The 21,182-nt window shown below is 42.8% G+C and overlaps 1 long non-coding RNA gene across 1 annotated transcript; it reads left to right on the forward strand.

Moving 5' to 3' along the window:
* Positions 1 to 420: 420 nt before the first annotated feature.
* Positions 421 to 20,031, forward strand: LOC126073944 (uncharacterized). The gene is made up of 3 exons (XR_007516886.1): positions 421 to 10,211; positions 12,038 to 12,231; positions 12,670 to 20,031. It is a non-coding gene; the product is annotated as an uncharacterized LOC126073944 (long non-coding RNA).
* The last annotated feature ends 1,151 nt before the right edge of the window (positions 20,032 to 21,182 follow it).

Below are 21,182 nucleotides of genomic sequence, written 5' to 3' on the forward strand. Positions count from 1 at the left end.
GCTTTCTCGTTGTTCCTACTTTTCTATCGGCAAGGCTGGCTACATAATTTCTGGGACCCAATGCAGAAATGAGGAGCCCTGGTGGCGCAGTAGTTAAGTGATACAGCTGCTAACCAAAAGGTCGGCAATTTGAATCCACCAGCTGTTCCTTGGAAACCCTATGGGGCAGTTCTACCCTGTCCTGTAGGGTCACTATGGGTCAAAATCAACTCGATGGCAACGGAGTTAATTTTTTTTGGAATGCAAAATGAAAAATGTGGAGCACCTTGGACAAAAAGCAGGAGGAAAGTGCCATTAAAGTACTAATATATTTTTTCTTCAAAAAATTTTATTAGTCATAAAGCATAATAGGGATAATCATCATTCCAAGTAAAGAAAAATTAAAATTTTAAATCATTAAAATGAATTTTACCATTCAACTTTATATTGTGCAATGCTAGTTTTAAATGCAAATATAAGAGCATTTAACTTGTATGTGGAATCACCTAAATTATAAGCATTTAACTTGTATGTGGAATCACCTAAATTATACAATTCACATTTTATAGCTTGTAGATGGGTATGTATTTCATTCTTACCAGAACAATGAAGATGCTGCACAAAATTCGTCTCACTTATCGACAGTGTGCACATTCTCCCAACACGCTCTACCTTCAGCTTACTGAGGAGTCAGAAGGACGGAGAGGGAAATGAACTAGGAGTGGCCCTCTTTCTCTCTTTCCTCTATGTCATCGTTTTTGGCATAAGCGGTTGGCTGACACAGGAAAATAAATGCCAGTAAGAAAGGACACGGTAGGGTTCCTGGGTTGTTCTTTCTGAGTTGGAAGCCGGTCCTGGTTCTAACGCAAAGTGCGATCTTCTGGGGCTACCGACACCCCTGCTAACTCCGTTGTAGAACTGTCGAACTGGAACAAGAGCACAGACTTCCGGCGGACCTGTGACGTGAGGGCATTCACTGAACCTCAAGGCAAGATCAAGTTAAATATGTTACGAATGGTACAGGCAAAGGGTGGCAAGGCATGGTGGACGTTCTACTCAAGTGCCTGCTCCACTGTCCCACTGAACTTCGCTTACGGAATGTAAGTTCAGAGGTAAAATCATTAAGAATTTCAATACAGCAACACAGAGGTTTCAACCAAGTGTGGTGCCCTTCTGAGAACGGGTGTCTGCACCTGTCGCATTCGCAGGAAGCAGCTGTTCTGCCTTGGAGCACTGGCACATTCTCAACACCTATCTTATAATAGGGGTCCCCATATGCTGAGCTTAGGAGTTTGAGTTTGGTAAGGTCCAGGGTTTCCCAGGAGTGGCCAGAGGCTTGGAAATGCCGACCTTTTTTGTTTAGCAGATAAGCTCTTAACCACTGAGCCACTAAGGTCAAGCATAGTGTGAGAATTATCTCACAGAGCTTGTTGTCGTGCTTCATGTTAACTTAAAAAAAAAAAAACCAAAAAACCCAAACCTGTGCTCTGTTGCTGACTTTCTCTCTGCTCATCTTCAGTATCCTCTTCTTTAATACCAGGCTTTTTCTCTGGTCCATCAGCCCCTTGCTGCATACATCCTCCCCATCTCAACCTTGTAGTTCTCTTCTAAATTGACCAATAGTCTGGGGTTGGTAGGATCATACTTGATTCAACTTTTGTAACCCCAAGCCTGACATTAGGTTGTATGCTAAACCACATCGAAACAAACCTCATATTGCATTGATGAATGAATTATTTTACGTAATCCTAGTTTAATTAAAAAAAAATCCTTATTTAAAAATAAATATCTTGAGGCGATCCTTCTACCTGTCATTCAGTCATTGAGTCATTTATTCAATTACTTATTCAGTCACAAATACTTATTGAACATCTCCTCGGTGGCAGGCACCCTCCTCGCCTCTTTTGGGACCCTTCTTTCTCATTCCTCCCTTCACCGTTTTCCTCTTTGATTCAAGGTTGAGGAGTGGTGATGACTGCAGAGGAATATCTGCCGTATTTTCACCACCATATTAAACTGAGTCTGTTTTCTCTGTTTCCGTAGTCAGTAGAGGTGGGAAATAGGTGCTTAATATCTCCTTACAAAGAAGCGTCATAATCTCAGAAATCTAAGTCACTACTCAGCCTGTTTCTTGTTGTTCCTACTTTTCTGTCAGCAGGGCTGGCTACGTAATTTCTGGGGTCCAATGCAAAAATGAGGAGCCCTGGTGGCGCAGTAGTTAAAAGGGCAGCTGCTAACCAAAAGGTTGGTAGTTCGAATCCACCAGCCGCACCTTGGAAACCCTATGAGACAATTCTACTCTGCCCTGTAGGGTTGCTATGGGTTGAAATCAACCCGACAGCAACAAATTTAATTTTTTTTGGAATGCAAAATGAAAATGTGGAGCACCCCCCCCCAAAAAAAACCAAGCTTGTTGCCATGGAGTTGATTTTGACTCATAGTGACCTTATAGGACAGAGTAGAATTGTCCCATAGGGTTTCCAAGGAGCGGCTGGTGGATTCGAACAGCCAATCTTTTGGTTAGCAGCTGATATCTTAACCACTGTGCCACCAGGGCTCCAGTATTTCCACCCCACTCTTCCTAAATTTCGTCCCACCTGTTACTGGTCTTTTACTCCATATGATTGGCGAACTTTTTGTGTTAGTACACTGTCCGTTGTTGTTGTGTGCCGTCAAGTCAATTCTGACTCACAGTGACCTTGTACCAAAAAACCACACCCGTTGCTGTCGAGTCGATTCCGACTCATAGCGACCCTATAGCAACCCTATAGCGACCCTATAGGACAGAGTAGAACTGCCCCATATGGTTTCCAAGGAGCGCCTGGTGGATTTGAACTGCCCACCTTTTGGTTAGCAGCTGTAGCTCTTAACCACTATGCTACCAGGGTTTCCAGTGACCTTGTAGCAACCCTGTAAAATACAGTAGGGTTTTCTAGGCTGTAATCTTTACAGGAGCAGATCGCCAGGTCTTTTCTCCCTTGGTGGGTTTGAACTATTGAACTTCCAGTTAGCAGCCAAGGGCTTTAACCATTATGGCACCAGGGCTCCTTACTATCGCGCCTATTTTCTCTAAATCTGTCCTGAAAAGAAATCCTCCTGGCCTGATGGATATAAATTTTTCACAAGGCCAAGTAAATATTCATTGTTGCCAGGAAATGCCCTTTGTATAGAAAGAGATTGTAACAAGAAAAACCTAACAGTTTCTCAAAATCCCATCAAATCCTTTTACCCCCAGCTGACTGTTCCACTCGCCAATGTCTTTTTTCCATTCACTCGCTCGGAGCTAGTGCCAAGTCAGAGTCAGAGCACTGCTGATTTGGGAGGTTTCCAACAAGGAGAGTCTGCCCTGAGCTCATCGTTTTCTCACTCTTTTTGCACCCTTCTCCTCCCTCACCCTTCTTTCCTCCCTCACCTCTCTCCATCTCCTTTATCATAATGATCATAACTAACATTTTTAAGCCCTTAAGCAGTGCCAGGCACAGTGCTGGGTACTTTATATGCATTATCTCAAAATAGTTACTTTGTCACAAACACTCCATTGTTGAGGATATTAATTAAACAAACAAGCTTACTTTATTTCTGCTCTAGTAATAAGGTGAATCTTAAATAATTTATCATAACACTATTAAGATAAACCAGTGGTTCGAAAACCCAGTTGCCATTGAGTCTACTCTAACTCATGGACACCCCATGCGTGTTCGAGTACAACTGTGCCCCATAGTTATCTATGGCCAATTTTTTGGCAGTAGATTGCCAGGCCTTTCTTCCAAGGTGCCTCTGAGCAGACTTGGACCTCCAATTTTTTGGTTAACAGCCTTACCCATTAACACTTTGCACCTCTCCGGGACTCCAGTGGTTCACAACTAGGGTTGATTTTGCTCCTCAGGGGGACATTTGGTAGTGCCTGGAGGTATTCCTGGTCATCCCATGGGGTGGGTAGTGGAATGGGGGTTGTGTGCTATTGGCAACTGGTGGGGAGAGGCCAGGGGTGCCATTAAACATCCTACATCACACAGGACAACCTTCCACAACAAAGAGTTATCTGGCCCAAGAGTGTCAAGAGTGCGGAGATTGATAAGCCCTGAGATAGACTAATCTTTTATAGGATTTGGAAATGATGTACTATTAAGAAATACTTAGTTTACCATTGATTCTTTTACATCAAATTATACAATTTTAAAAACACTATTAATTTTCACACCTTCCTGTAATCACCAGAACTATGTTTCAAAACATTTAAAACAACTATAAGTCAAAGACTGTCTATAAAAAGAATTAAAAAAAAATCTTTTAGCATTATAAAAAATATAATTTCTTAATGGAAAAATCTTATTAGCTCAATGAACTCAATGAGAAAAACTGGGAAAATCTATTTGTTTTGAAACTTTTCCCCTCTCCCCTTCAGTCTTTGCCGGCAGGCACAAAACGGTTTCCTCTCCTTGAAGCTGAAACTCTGATTTCTCCTCTTACTTTTCTGGGGTTGGGGGGCGTCTTCAGCATTGTGAAGGCAGGGTTTTTAAGCCTCTATTTCAAACAAATGTTAGGCTCCCCTCGTGAAGCAAAGCCAATAATTTCCTTTCATTTCTGATATCTAACTTCCTATTCTTCTACTTTAATTAATGTGACGTTTTTCTTATTCAGCGTCTTTACCTCAAGTAGTGTCAGTTTTTTTCCTGGCTTTCCTGAAAAAGCTTATGTTTTTCCGCCCAAATATTATATTATCTTGCTTTCCCAAAAAGCGCGTGTTGACTTCTAAGATTTGTCTTTGTAAACATAGCCCGACTCCCATTTCTTAATGGGTTTTACGCTTGAGCTTTCGTCTGCACCCAACTGTTTACTTGGCCAATTTGGCTTAGTATTTATAGGGTCGCTGTGAGTCGATATCAACTTGATGGCAATGGATTTGGTTTTGGGTTTCAAAGTTGCCTGTGTAAATACGAGTGCCAGGAACAAAACCCAGGAATCTCGAGTCTCACTGTTTATTTTTAAAGCCCATATTCCTTTTATTTAAGAACACCTCTTCCTCCCCCTTCACCCCTCTTTCCATACTAAATCAGCTTTCAAGACAGGGCTCATTTTAGAGCCACAAAGCCTTGTTTATCCTGGCAATGTAGCCGGCAGGTTTTGAATTCTGAACAGTATGCGCTATTTAAGGGGCGAGGAGAGGAGAGAAAACAGCTTTCCCAGAAGATGCAGCTAAAATTCTTACCAATCTACTTTTCAAATCTGGAAAGATTTCTCATTTTATTATAAGAAAGACTAGTTGAAGGCAATTGTTGCTTGATGACTCAAAAGCAGCCCCAGACTCGTTTTTGTAAACAGGTTCTCTCCCTGAAGGCCCCGGCCTCCACGCAGGCCTCAGTGCCTCCTGCCTTTGGCCGGTCACCGGAAGTTTCTGTTATTTCTAAATGGACACTTTGATGAGATACTTGCTGTGCTGCACTAATTGAAGGGATAAGTCAGCTCCGAAAAGACTAACGGCTCCCTCGGCATCCTGCCTGCAGTTGTAGTTGGCCTCACCACGGAAACTGGATCCCTGCATTTGGCAGCAGCCGCCAACCGTAAACTGACTCCGGATGTGACAGAAATAAACAGGAGTATGATTTAAAAACAAGGAGTGTCAATATGACCATAACTTTCCCACTTCCGCCATAACTGTTTTGCTTGATGTAGATAAACACTTGGGTTTCACCCAGGTACAGGTTAGACTCTCTTCTATTAAACTCGAGCATCACGTGTCACCACCATTCAAGTCTTAGCTCTTCCATGAAGATTTATGAAAATTTCTTCCCCTTAACGTTTGAGGAGTGAGTGCTTCAGCAGAGCCCTGACCCCCCACCACATCTCCTTCCACAACAACTATTTCACAGTTGATCACCTCGTGTTAATCCTAATCCTCTGAGAAAGGAGCCTGCTTGCATGGGATTGCACACAGATATTCTTAAAGCACAGATTCCCTCTTCAGACTTTTACCTGTGAAATTCTCCTTTTTCACTCAAAAACCAAAGTAAAGGACTTCTTGTCCTGCAATAGTTTCCTTCCTGTCCAAAACAAACCAAAACAAAGCTGCCAAGGAACCACTGATTAGAGCCCCTCTCAGCTCTTCTCCGCATACTTTCTGTCACTTTTTTTCTCTGACGCCCAAATCTTGGCAACATCTTTTGACTTTTCTTCTGGTTCATCAGCTTTCTCTTCATGTATATCTGATTGCTATTTAACCTATACCTGAGTTTCTGGTTAGACTGACCATGTATGTTATTTTTAGGAGTTGTATTTATTTTTCAAATCTGCCTATTCTTTTTTTTTTTTTCAATAAAATCAGCTGCCATCAAGTTGATTCTGACTCATGGTGACCTTATGTGTGTCACCATAGAACTGTGCTCCGCAGGGTTTTCAGTGGCTAATTCTTTGGAAGTAGGTCACCACAGGCCTTTCTTTCAAGGTGCCCCTGGGTGGACTCAAACTTCCAACCTTCAGTTAGTGATGGAGCACCAACCATTTGCACCACCCTATGTCTTATTATTTTCTTAAGATTTCAGTTCTTTCCCTTAAGTTTTCAATTATGTTTGAAATGCCAGTTTTACTTCTTTTTCATATTATTGTTGGCACAATAATATGAGGTTCTTGGATTCCACTCCCCCTGTTCTTACTTTAAGGACTAAGGTGTGCCTGACCCAAGCCGTGCGTGTGTGGTGTTTTCACTGAGTTCTAAACCTAAGCATTTCTGAGTTACAAAAGGGCTGAATAGTCCCAGAGCCACCCACAAGGGAAAGAAAGCTGTCAGGGAATGCCAGAGGGTACCAAAGGACTCCAGGGACTTCTGACAAGGAACCATGCCCTGAATACAAACTTTTGGCCTCTGAACTGTGAAAAAATAAATTCTTGTTCTTTAGAGCCACTCACTTGTGGCATTTTTCTGTCATGGCAACACTAGGTAATTAAGACAATGGCTACTAAAAAAAAGGAAAGAAAGGAAAAAAAAAAAAAGCCCTGACAGTGCCAAGTGCTGGTGAGGCTGTGGAGCAACTGCGACTCTCATACACCACTGGCGGAAATGTGAAATGGTGCAACCACTCATAAACGCGCACTTACCGTGTGAGCTAGCAGTGCTAGGTTGGGAGAAAACCCAAGAGAGAATAAAGGTACATGACTACACAAAAACCTACACATAATTGTTTATAGCAAGTTAGTAATAGTCCCAAAGTAAAAACAACCCGAATGTCCACCAGCTGGTGAAAGAATAAACATACTATGGTACATCCCTACTGGGGCCTGCTCCTCACCAATAAAAAGGAACGAACTATTGATACAAGCAATAACATGGATGAATCTGAAAAACGTTACCCTAACTGAAGAAGCCAGAAACAAAAGGCTACATCCTATATATTTTATTTATATGGTATTCTTGAAAAAGAAAAACTGCTGCATAGCAATCAGCGGTGGCCGAGGGTCAGTGAGTAGGGGAAGGGATTTACTAAATGAGGCATGAGGGAACTTTCGGGGGCAGTGGAAGTAGTCTGTACTTTCATCATAGTGGTGTACACGTAACTGTTTCTATTTGACAAAACTCATACACCTAAAAAGAGTGAATTTTACTGGATATAAATCATACTTCAGTACACCTGACTTTAAAAAGTTAAATTATATTACAAAAAAATACAAAGATGAAAATAAAAATGACCAAAATTCTCATCACCTAAATACAATCACTGTGAACATTTTGGTATATTAATATCTAGATTCTTACATACAAAATACAACTAAGGATCACATTGTACATACAGTTTTATGACTTATTTCATTTAGCAAAATGTTGTAAATATCAATATTCTCCTGAGATTTTATTTCTGACTTTTCTATTTCATGGCATGTGCTGGTTTTCTCAACTAATCACCTATTATTGAAAGTAAGGGTTTCCCCCAGTGTTTTGCTATTATAAACACCGCTTCAATCAATACCATTAAGGCTTAGTTTTCACACATTTATAAAAGTGGAATAATGGGGTTTTGGATTAAATGATAAGAATAGAGATATCCTATGATAAAATCACTGGTTTAAAAAGTGACCGGTTTAATCAAAGGAGAATGAAGAACACCAGGACACAAGGTGATTACGAGCCCAAGAGACAGAAAGGGCCACATGAACCAGCGACTACATCATCCTGAGACCAGAAGAACTAGATGGTGCCCAGCTACAACCAATGACTGCCCTGACAGGGAACACAACAGAGAACCCCTGAGGGAGCAGGAGAGCAGTGGGATGCAGACCCCAAATTCTCATAAGACCAGACTTAATGGTCTGACTGAGACTAGAAGGACCCTGGTGGTCATGGCCCCCAGACCTTCTGTTGGCCCAGGACAGGAACCACTCCTGAAGCCAACTCTTCAGACAGGGATTCGACTGGACAATGGTTTGGAGAGGGATGCCGGTGAGGAGTGAGCTTCTTGGATCAGGTGGACACTTGAGACTATGTTGGCATCTCCTGCCTGGAGGGGAGATGAGAGGGTGGAGGGGGTTAGAAGCTGGCGAAATGGACACAAAGAGAGTGGAGGGAGAGAGTGGGCTGTCTCATTAAAAAAAAAAAAAAAGGGGGAGAGTAATTGGGCGTGTGTAGCAAGGTGTATATGGGTTTTTGTGTGAGAGACTGACTTGATTTGTAAACTTTCACTTAAAGCACAATAAAAATTATTTAAAAAAAAAAAAAAAGTGACCAGTTTAGTCTATTTCTCCATTGCTGTAAAGTTTCCAGCTTCTTCCTCTTTCTGACGTCCTCTTTTCTGAAGCAGGGTTTAGGGAGGCCGAGTGGCATAGCCAACACGATCTGTGCCCCAGCTCTGCCCCTTTATGACTGGGTAATCGTTGTACACACTAGCTTTCTTATCAGTGAAGTGGAGATGAAAATAGTACTCTGTGCCCACACTGATAACAATACTTGGCTAACTGGATTTCCATCTCTAATCCCCTGCTCTCTTGCTCACCTCCATTACAGACAGGCTGCAACAACTAAATTATTGCCTTCCCACTCTCCTTTGCAGCTGGGATGGCTAAGTGACATGGTTCTGGCCAAGGAAAGGTCTATGGGAAAAGCTTCTACTTTTCTGAAAGAAGTGAAGATGTCCCTGGTGCATGCTTCTTCCTCGCCCCCTTATTCCAGGCTTATGCACAGATGTGACATCTGGAGCAGCCGTCTTGCAACAAGAGGTGACTTCCATGAGGGTGAGAGACTAACATGATCGTGATGGTGAAGTGGAAGGTCAAAGGAGCCTGGATCCTTCATGACACTGTTGGGTCACTGCACCAGTCCCAGAAGGTCACCTCCAGGCCTCCCGTTAAATGAGAAAAGTATTCTCCATCTATTTAAGCCAGGTTCTCTGTTACTAGTAGATGAAAGCTTTTGTAAAAGACAAATGAGGAGTATGTGTGAGGTTGTTGCTGTTGTTAGTTGCCATCGAGTTCAGATCCCCACATTCATCATCACTCATGCAGTGTGTGCAGAGAGACAAGATGAAGACGTTGATTGGTCACTCACCGCTGAGCCTCAGCTTCCTCACTTTAAAGATGAGGCTATATATACCTGAGGGGTACCGTAAACGCCATAATTAACGTAAGGGAAGCACTTGGCATTTCCTACGAGCACCTTAAACAGGAGTTTGGCTCTCATACCAGGACACTGGCCACCTCTGCGTTCCCAGGCTCACTGGTGCAGACCCCTGTGTTCAAATCACCACTCTTTTTGTGACCTTGGACAGAGCCTCACTTTTCTCATCTGTTAAATATTATGATAGTAATCGTGCCTACTTTATAAGTGTTATGAAAGATTATGAGGTAATCCAAGTTAAGTGCTTAGCATTATTCTTGGCGCACGGATGTGCTCAATAAATGTCAGCTATTATTATCGTGAAAACTTGCAGCCCTTCGTTTTGGTTGGCTCTTTCCCTTTAGCATATAAACACATTAAGTTTGTCCACTGTTTAAAAAAAAAAAAAGGTAATAGCTCTCAGATATTACATTTTATTCATATTTCCCCTTCAGTTTATTTTTCTCTTTTTGTATTCCCCCCTTGGCCTTTGGCAGAGTGTACACTCCAAGTCAATGGCTAAGGAGTCAGCAATGGCCACCTGACCAAAGGCCAGTCCATACTGGGGGCAGGACAAGCACACCGCACAGAAGAAGAGCATGAGGTTCCCAATCAGAGTGTCATCTGTCTGAACCCTGGCTCCACTACTGTCTAGGTGTGTGACCTTGCGAAAATTGTGAGTCCTCTGTGAACCTCAACCTCCCCACCTGTAAGCTGGGGTGAGAACATCTGCCTTGTAGGACTGCAGCGAGGTTAAAAAGAGGTTGTGTTTATAAAGTTGAGTTGCTTCGGTGGTGCAAATGACTAACATACTTGGCTGCTAACCAAATATTGGCAGTTCAAGTCCACCCCGAGTTGCCTTGGAAGAAAGGCCTGACAATCTACTTCTGAAAAATCAGTCTTTGGAAACCCTATAGAGCCCAGTTGTACTTTGGTGCACACAAGGCTACCATGAGTCAGAACTGACTCAACAACAACGGCTTTATGTACATAAAGTACACAGCACAATGCCTGGTACATAGTAGGCACTCAGTCCATGAAAAGTATTAATCATTCTCTAAAATATAAAGTACTGTATAGCTTGCAATGTAGTTGAGGTGCTAAGAGTAATGCATAGAAAATGATTCAAGAACAATCTGGAATCTGTTTGCCACCATCGTTATGAAGACAGAAGGGAGCGTGTGTGTTGAATCCTTTGAGCAGGGGTCCATTAGAACAAGACTGAGCTGAACACTGAGGAATGGGTAGGTCTGGGTGGGGAAAGTGAGAGGCTGGAGAGCAGTGCGAGGAAAATGGGCTTTCCTGGAGTCAGAGATGGTGCAGGACATCTTAACAACCCTTTCCAATCCTCTAATTACTTGGCACTTGTGGTGGGAGTGAGTACTTCAAGATGTCTTGCATTTGAGTAGTGCTTTGCATTCATTTCTCATTTGGGCCTGATAACAACCCTTTGCAGTAGACAGTGAAATAATTGTGGACCATAGGAAACATGAGATTCAGAGAGGTGAAATAAATTGCCTAAGGTCCTCCAGCTTACCCAAGTGACAAAGCTGTGACACACACTTGGGTCTTTTGGCTTCAAGGCCAGATATCTTTCAGTGAACCAGGGTTGGGGCTCCATTCTTTAAGCAGTAGGGATTCACTATGAGTTTTTGAGTAGGCAACGGACAGAACGAACACAGGGAGTAGGGAAGATTAGCTCGACGGGAGGATCTAGAACATGTGGGAAGAGATGGAGATCAGAACTAGGACAGCCTGTGGGACACTGTTAAAGAAAGGCTCTTGAGGTGATGAACACTGGGAGACACTCTGAGGGCAGAAACAACAAAACCAGCAACTTACTTCACACAAGGGCAAAGGTGAGAAAGTCAAAGAAAGCAGATACAGGCTCTATGTCTAGGAGGGAGATAGTAGGGAATTTGGGAGGAGGAACAGGTTCAGAAAGGGCTGAAATAGAGCTGGTGGGGATGGGAGGTAATCTGAGAGGAAGAAAATGGCTTTGTTTTTTGGCAGGACGTTCAGGCAGTTGGAAAGCGGGATTGGTGTGCAAGGAATCAGGGCTGGAAAATTAAATTTGGAGTTTGTAGTTGAAGACATGAGAATAGATGATGTATTTTGCCTATTACTACATAACAAGTTACCTCAAAACTGAGCATTTGCTGTCAGGTTCTATGGGCCAGGAAGCCTGAAGTGGCTTAGCTGAGGGGTTCTGGCTTAGGGTCTCTCAGGACCCTACAATCAAGGTGTTCAGTGTGGGGCTGGGATGGCAGTATCCACTTCCAAACTCCAAGTGGTTGTTGGTAGGAGGCTTTACTTCCTCACCAGATGGGCCTTTCCCCAGGGCTGCCCTCAACATGGCTTCTTCTCAAATGAGTGATCCAACAGAGGGAGAAAGAGCATGAGGGGTTCAAGAAGGAAGCCACAGTACTTTAAAATCTAATCTCAGAATTGAGATTCTGCCTCACCCTGTTGGTCTCACAGAGGAACCCCGGTACAGTGTGGGAGGAGACTACAGAAGGTGTGACTACCAGGAGGCGGAGTCATTGGGGGCCATCTTGGAGGCACTCTACCACAGATGAACTCCGAGCAATTGTGCGTACTGTGAGAAAGGTAGAGACCTGTAGGAAGAGCCCTGGGGCACTCATATGTGGAGCCGAACGAGGAAAAGAACACGGGTAAGTCAGAGGACGAGTCCCTGAATGGTGCAAATGGTTAATGGGCTGGGCAGCTAACTGAAAGGTTGACAGTTTGAATCCACCCAGAGGGGCCTCTGAAGAAAGGCCTGGTGATCTGCTTTAGAAAAATCAGCCATTAAAAACCCTATGGAGCACAGTTCCTTCCTGACACACATGGGGTTGCCATGAGTCGGAATCAACTCCATGGCAACTGGTGGTGAGTCAAAGGAGGAGCAATGCGAGAAGCAGCAATAGATTTAGGCAATGTCTGTGTTGCTGCAACCAGGGTGAAGAGAGTTTCCAGAAAGAGTGCAGAATCAACATTAAAGCCAGCAATGACAGGAAAAGATATAAACGAAAACCCAAAGTTATAATTAACTTCTGCTGCTGCATTGTGTACTTGGTTTCTATTTATTTACTTGTTTTTGTTTTTGGCAGATTAAGTGCTTGGCTACTACCTGAAAGCTTGGTGATTTGAACTCACCCAGCAGCTCCACAAGAGAAAGACCTGGGTAATCTGTTCCCGTAAGGATTACAGCCTAGGAAACCCTGTGAGGCAGTTCTACTCCGTCCTATAGGGTTGCTGTGAGTGAGAATCGACCTGCCAGCACCCATCCACAACAACAATCTTTTAAATTATTTCTTGCTGGTGCTAATAGTAAAATTATTCTGAATTCCCTAACCACAAGCTGGCTACCTTTTTGTGGTAAAGTAGCCTGGGATGCATTGGTAGCTTGTTATGGAGCTATGTCAACAGGTAATCTGCAGTAGATGTAACTTCCGGGAGGACATTCATGGGTCATTGATACAAAGACATCTGAGTGTCCACAGCTGATGTTTTTCCTCAAAGTTCCCAATTGTGCCTTGAAAGAAAGCCTTAATTCTTGTAGTAACATAGCTGATATTGCCAAAAACCAAACCCAGAGCCTTATCATAAGCATCAAAAGAGTGACTGAATTACAATGCCAATGGAATTCCCAGCCTCAAATGGTCCTGAAGGTAAAGTGAGGACATTGATTGGGAAGAAATGGGATCCTGAAACTTGGGATGGAGACATTTGGGCACATAATCAAAAAGCTGGGGGCACTGAGCCCCTAAATTCCATTGAATTACTCCTGCCAACAGAAGCAGCCCTCTCGCTTTCCTCTGAAGAGATGACTCTATCTTTGTCTGCTGAGCCAGCCTCTTCAGTAAAACAATTAGCTTCTCCACCTCTTCTGGTGAGATTAGCCCAGTTGTGTCCGAAGAGCCTTTGTCTGAGTCATCCCCTGGGGAGGTGGCTAAGTCGTTGCCTAGGAATTTCCTGTGGTAGACGCCTTATAAGACATTGCTGAATGTCCTCAGAACATATCCTCAGGACCCATTTTTGCTTCTAGACTTATAACTATGCTTAAGTCCCAGCAAGCTCCGAAAGGTGAAGTACAAAATGTGACGCAGGAGAAGGTACTCTATACTCCAAAAGAACTGCTTGACTTTTATAATATGTACAAACAGAAACCTGGGGAATATGTGTGGGAATGGCTATTAAGGGTGTGCGATAATGGTACAAGGAACATAAAGATGGATCAGTCTGAGTTTATTGATATGGGCCCACTAAGCACAGATTCTTCATTCAGTGTTTCAGCTCAAGAGGTTAGGAAAGGATGTAGTAGTTTATTTGGTTGGTTCACTGAAGCATGGATTATGTGGTGGCCCACACTAAATCAAGGTGAAGTGCCAGACCTGCCTTGGTATGCTATAGAAGAAGGAATTGAAAACCTTAGGGAAATTGGCATGTTAGAGTGGATTTATCAGGATAGAACTCACAGACTCATACGTGGAATGCCCAGATTACACGTCTTTTACCACGATGGTGAGGATGAAATTTGTGAAGGGAGCCCCAGCATCCTTGAAGACTGCTGTCATTGCTATTTTATGTAAGTCAGATTTGACAGTGAGAACTGCTGTAACTGAATTAAGACACCTAACTACAGTGGTGCTGATCAGACCCAATGGTGGTAGGGGCCAAGTGGCGGCACTCAATCGACAAAGACAAGATGGGTGTGGGTACCATAATGGACAGTGGAGTCACAGCAGTAATCAGGATAACCTGACTTGTTTGGACTTAGGTGTTGGCTACTTAGGCATGGTGTACCTTAAAAAAAAAAAAAAGTACCTAGTAATGAAATAAATGGGAAATCTACTAAATATTTACTAGGTCTGTACAACCACAAGAATTCTAGATCAAGTGAACAGCAGTCTAACTCAAATCACCATAATAGAGAGTCACAGCCCTTCAATCAATTCCCAGACCTGAGCAAGTTTAAAGACCCGCACCCATTGAATGAATGGGAGGCTGGGGTCCCCTTGAGGAAGGACCCCACTACACTGCCAAAAATTTATACTGTTAATGTTTCTCCTAGCCTTCCCTCAAGGGATCTATGGCCATTTACAAGTGTGATTATTCACTGGGGAAAAGGAAATAACCAGACTTTTAGGGATTACTGGATACTCACTCTAAATTGATGCTAATTCCAGAAGACCCAAAAAGTCACTGTGGCCGAGCAGTCAGATTGGGGGCATATGGAGGTCAGGTTATTAATGGAGTCTTAGCTCAGGTTTGGTTCTCAGTGGGTCCAGTGGGTCTCTGAACCCATCCTGTAGTGATTTCCCCAGTTCCAGAATGCATAATACTCAGATCTGACCAAACCCCCAGATTGGATCCCTGACAAGTGGAGTAAAGGCTATTATGGTAAGAAAAGGCCCGACCTAGGAAAATAGTTAGCCAAAAGCAATACCACATTCCTGGAGGGATTGCAGAGATTACTGCCACCGTGGAACACTTGGAGATTCGTGGGTGGGGTGATTCCCACTACATCCCCGTTCAGCTTCCCTATTTAGCCTGTGCAAAAAGCAGATGGTCCTTGGAGAACAGGTGGTGACTGCAATTGCAGCTGCTATTCCAGATGTGGTTTCATTGCTTGAGCAAATTAATACATCTCCTGGTACCTGGTATGCAGCTATTGGTCTGGCTAATGATTTTTCTCCATACCTGTTTTGAATGACCACCAGAAGCAGTTTGCCTTCAGCTGGCAAGGCCAGCGATACACCTTCGGTGTCCTACTTCAAGGGTATATTAACTATCCAGCCTATATCATAATTTATTCCACAGGGACCTTGATCACCTTTCCCTTTGACAAGCAGTCACACTGGTCCATTATATTGATAACATTGTGCTGATTGGACCTAGAAAGGAAGAAGTGTCAAGGACTCTGGAATTATTGGTAAAACATTTGCACGCTAGAGGGTGGAAATTAATCCCACAAAAATTCAGGTGCCTTCCACCTCAGTGAAATTTCTAGGAGTCCAGTCATGTGGAGCATGTTAAGATATTCCTTCTAAAGTGAAGGACAGGTTATTGTATCTGGTCCTTTCCACAAATAAAAAAAGGAGGCACAAAATCTAGTGTGCCTCTTTGGATTTTGGAGGCAACATATCCCTCATTTAGGTGTACTACTCCAGCCTATTTATCAAGTGACTTAAAAAGCTGCTAGTTTTAAGTGGGGCCCAGACCAAGAAAAGGCTCTGCAACAGGTTCAGGCTGCCGTGCAAGCTGCTCTGCCACTTAGGCCCTATTTTCCAGCTGATCCAATGGTGCTTGAAGCGTCAGTGGCAGAGATGCTGTTTGGAGTCTTTGGCAGGCCCCCACCGATGAATCACAATGCAGACCCTTAGGATTTTGGAGCAAAGTCCTGCCATCCTCTGCAGATAACTACTCTTCTTTTGAGAAACAGTTTTTGGCTTATTACTGAGCTTTAGTAGAGACTGAACACTTAACCACGGGCCACCAAATCACCATGTGGCCTGAGTTGCCCATCATGATCTGGGTGTTGTCTGACCCACAGAGCTATAAAGTTGGACATGCACAGCAGCAGTCCGTCATTAAATAGGAGTGGTATATATGAGATCAGGCCCCAGCAGGATCTGAAGGCACAAGTAAGTTGCAACAGGAAGTGGCCCAAATATCCACAGTGTCCACTCCTGTCACATCACCCTCCAACTCCCAGTCTGCACCTTTGGCCTTATGGGGAACCCCTTATGATCAGTTGACTGAAGAAGAGAAAACTCGTGCTGGTGTACAGATGGTTCTAGATGATACCAAGAGGAAATTGGGTTGATATTATATAATGGAGCTAAAAAAATACTATGCCTTAGGGCCTCTTTTAGTACTACCATGCCCTGTGATTAAAGTCAATGGAAAACTACAGCAACCCAATTCCAACATGATTACTAATGGCCCAGATCTTTCAGGAATGAAGTTTTGTGTCACCTACTAGGCAAAGAACCACAACCAGCTGAAGTACTTGTTGAGGGCAAAGGGAATACAGAATGAGTGGTGGAAGAAGGTAGCGCTAAATACTGGTTACGACCATGTGACCAGTTGCAGAAATGAATATTGTAATTGTTATGAGTATTTCTTCCTTGTATGTGTGCATCAAATATTTTTGGCTTTTTCCCTTATAAAATATAAGATGTAAACAGGGCTAGTGCATTTTTGGTTGTATGCATGTTAGTTATATCATGTTAGGCTCAAGTATGATTTTATAATTATCTTTATTCAGAGATTATGTATGGTTTAAGGAGATGTGTACAGGTGCCAGGCTGACAAGGGGTGGACTGTGATGGTTAAGGTTGTGTATCAGCTTGGCCGGGTCATGATTCTCAGTGGTTTGGTAGTTATGATGTAGCTTGGTATCTATGTAATGATGTAACCACGTCCATAATTAGATTTCATATAATGTAATCACCTCCATGATGAGCTCTGCTATGAGTGGCCAATCAGTTGAAAGGAAGTTTTCTTGGGGATGTGGTCAGCATCCAATATATGTGGACTTTCTGGCAAAGCTCGTGGGCATTTTCTTGCACTGTATCCTGCATCTCCAGTTCTTGGGACTTCAGCTAGCAGGTTACCTGCCGATCTTGAGTTCATCAGCCCCTGCAGCTACCTGAGTCAGGAGACGTCTCCAGCATGACCCACAGACCTGGGACTTTCCAACCTCTACAACTGTGTGAGCCATGTCTTTGCTATGGCTGTCTCTCTGTGTATGTATAGATATACACATTTCACTGGTTTTGATTCTGTACAGAAACCAGCCTAAGACACTGTGCAATAAAAGAATTCAGAAAGGAAATGAATAGATAAAAATGTTTTAGTAATGAAATCTCTGTCTTTAATAATACATGTCACTTTGAGGTATTATCTTAAGTTTACTTAACTTCGGTCAGAGAGTAAGGAAGAACTAGCCGGTCACTCTGAGAGCACAGGCTCACCTCCGAGCTCTCATACTTATCGACATGTCATTTTCTGAGACTCAGCAACAAAATTTCCTCAACATTAACACTGGGAAAATATTAAGCATTTAGTTGTTTTTGTTGATAGTTGCTGTCAAGTTGATTCCAACTCATGGTGACCCCATGTGTGTGCAGAGTAGAATTTCTCCATAGGGTTTTCAAGGGTGTGACCTTTCAGAAGCAGATCACCAGGCCTGTCTTCCAAGGTGCCTCTGAATGTGTTCCTTTTCAATTTGTGCCACTCAGGGGCTCCAATTGCCTGGTAGGGCGGCTGAAAGAATTCCAGAGAATACATGTTAAGTGCTTACTACATAATCAGGGCTCAATAAATGGTGGCCCTTTTATAAGGAAATAATTCTTAACCTTTGTATCACTCAGCAATATTACATCCGAAGCAAGTTCTGCTTTTTAAATTTCTCTAGGTCACAATTTTTAAACAGCTTTATTGAGATATAGTTCACATACCACACAACCAACCCATTTAAACTGTACAATTCAATGGTTTTTAGTGTACCAAGTTTAGTCCAGGACCGCACTGGTTACCTAACAGCCTATACAGAAGGTGCCCATTGCTTCTGCTCTGATTCTGCACAAAGCAGGATGCATAATCTCACTTCATTTGGGGAACCCAAAGCAGACATCCTCACATGTGCTTGGGCAAATCTAGTCTTTAAGTGGTTAGTCAGTAGATTGGGTCGAATAGGAAAACCTAAAGAGCCTTTGTAAAGTTCATTCTTCAGGGCTCTCCTGCAAAAGCGTTAAATTTAGAAATTTGAAGGGGGTTAGAAGGCTCTATTCAGGTCCTGGTTCCATTTACCAGCTACGTGGCCTACGGTACATCAGTTAACACCTCTGACCCACAGTCCCTTCATTTTAAAGGAGGAATTAGAATCTTTGCCCAGTTTACCACACAGGATTCTTGTGAGAATTAAATGAAATAAAATATGTGAAAGTGTTCCATAAACTCTTAACCCTTATTCAGGTGTATGTCTTTGGCGCTGTAATAAATAATCCGGAAGAAAGAGCCTCAGCACTAGGAGAGTGCTCAGGCTGTGTCCACTGTTATTTTAAGGACTGGCGTGGCTCCTGACAGCAATGATACTTCAGGAAGGGTGAGATCCCATACACTCAGCCCACCAGCGAGGCGTTAAGAAACAGAAACGAGATGGCCTTAAGGACACTTGTCCAAATGAAAATTCCAGGGCAGCAAATAATGACGAAAAATAAATTTTTTGTTTTTAACTTTAGGAAAGAATTATACAAATGAAAGGTCAACGAATAAAGAAAACAGTTTAAAAAACAAACGGAAAAGATGTTTTCAAACTGATAATTGCGTATCCATTCCTTAAGAACAGACTTCCATGGGGACTTGAAGGAAAAATGAGAAAAACATAAAAAGTATAATCTGATCAGATCCCAAAGTGGGTTGTTATAAACAAAGCAAAACAACAAAAAACAGACAGCATCACCATGTGGAGGTGAGCTCAGGAAAGTCAGTCTAGAGAAGGACATAAAAATAACAGCAAAAACAAAATTCTCCCAATACAGGAAGCACATGGGGATCGAGAGGCTGAACATGTCATAATGTCTCCACTTCTATATCAAGAGATACAAACAATTGACTGGAGTCAATCTGGGTTTTAAGGGAAAGATGAAAGAAAGTAAAAAGACCTAGTTAAAAGGCAACTAGAAAATTGAGCGTTGCATTAGCCATCTTGTGCTGTGATAGCAACAAACAGAAACTTATTCTCTCACAGTCTAGAAGGGTAGAAGCCTGAATTCAGGGCACCAGTTCCAGGGGAAGGCTTTCTGTCTCTGTCGGCTCTGGGGGAAGGTCCTTATCATCAATCTTCCCCTGGTATAGGAGCTTCTCAGTGCAGGAACCATGATCCAAAGGTTGTGCTCTGCTCCTGGCTCTTCTTGCTTGGTAGTAATGAGGTCCCTCTCCTCTCTCTCGCTTTGCTCTTTTATATCGCAAAAGAGATTGACTCAAGATACAACCTAATCCTGTAGATCATGTCCTGTCTCATTAACATAACTGCCTCTAACCCTGCCTCATTAACATCATAGAGGTTAGGATTTACAATACATAATATAATCACATCAGAGCACAAAATGCAGGACAACTACACAATAGTGGGAATCAAGGCCTAGCCAAGTTGACATATATTTTGGGGGGACACAATTCAATCCATAATAAGTGTACTTGAATCAGCAGAACCTGTCAGCAGGGACCCTATGGGATGTGCTGTTAGTAAGTCCAGTTGTCTTAAGGAATCTCAAGAAACTCTCCAAAGATAATTAATATTTAACTGTTTGAATTTTAAATATGTGATACAAAATCAATATAAATGTGAATAACAATTTTTAAAAATAATATTTTGTGTTTTCAGTGAAGATTTGCACATCAGTTCAGGTTCTGATTCAACACAAATTGTTCACTAACATTGGTTACATTCTTCACAACGTATGGACATTTTTATTTCTATTCTGGTTGTTCCATTTCCATTCATCTCATTTCCCTGCCCCCCCGCCCCCCAACATTCTCCTCTTTGTTTTAAAGTAATTGTTGACCCTTTGGTCTTGTATAGGTGATTTTTTAAAGGAACACAGTACTTACAGGTAATATTCTGTATTTTACAAGCTGTGCTGGTTAAGGTTGTGTGTCAACTTGCCAGGCCATGATTCTCAGTGTTTTGGCAGTTATGATGTAGTTTGGCAGTTGTCTTAGTCATCTAGTGCTGCTATAACAGAAATACCACAAGTGGATGGCTTTAACAAAGAGAAATTTATTTCCTCACAGTCTAGTAGGTTACAAGTCCAAATTCAGGGTGTTGGCTCCAGGGGAAGGCTTTCTGTCTCTGTTGGCTCTGGAGGAAGGTCCTTGTCCTCAATCTTCCGCTGGTAGAAGAGCTTCTCAGGTGTAGGGACTCTGTGTCCAAAGGACTCTCTCTGCTGCTGGTGCTGCTTTCTTGGTGGTATGAGGTCCCAAACTCTCTGCTTGCATCCCTTTCCCTTTATCTCTTGAGAGATAAAAGGTGATGCAGGCCACACTCCAGGGAAACTCCCTTTACATTGGTTTAGGGAGGTGATATATATTTTGGGGGGACGTAATATATTTTGGGGGGACATAATTCAATCCATGACAGCAGTTATGTAATGATATAATCACCTCCATGATGAGTAGCCAATCAGTTGAAAGGGAGTTTCCTCGGAGGCGTGGTTGAATATATTTGGGCTTTCTGGCAAAGCTCACTGGTTTTTGCTAGCTCTGAATCATGCATATGCTTCGTCGTTATCTGACCTCCGGTTCTTGGGACTTGAGCCCTCACCTTACCTGCCGATCTTGGGATTTGTAGCCTGTGAGCCTGCAGCCTGCTACCTGACTTGTCATCTTGGGATTAGTCAGCTTCTGCAGCCCGTGAGCCTGCAGCCTGCCATCTGACCTACCATTGGAAATCACTAACCTCCCCAGCTTCAATTCTTCGGACTGATCTACTATGGCTCGTATTCACAGGCCTGGTGGTCTTTTTCAAAGTGGGTTATTTTTCAGTCTTTGAATAGGCCCCACTTTCTCTCTCTGTGTTTCCCTTTATATCCTTGCTGTTGTTGTTGCTAGC

This window comes from Elephas maximus, chromosome 3 (assembly GCF_024166365.1).
Source record: "Elephas maximus indicus isolate mEleMax1 chromosome 3, mEleMax1 primary haplotype, whole genome shotgun sequence".
Classification (NCBI taxonomy): Eukaryota; Metazoa; Chordata; class Mammalia; order Proboscidea; family Elephantidae; genus Elephas; species Elephas maximus.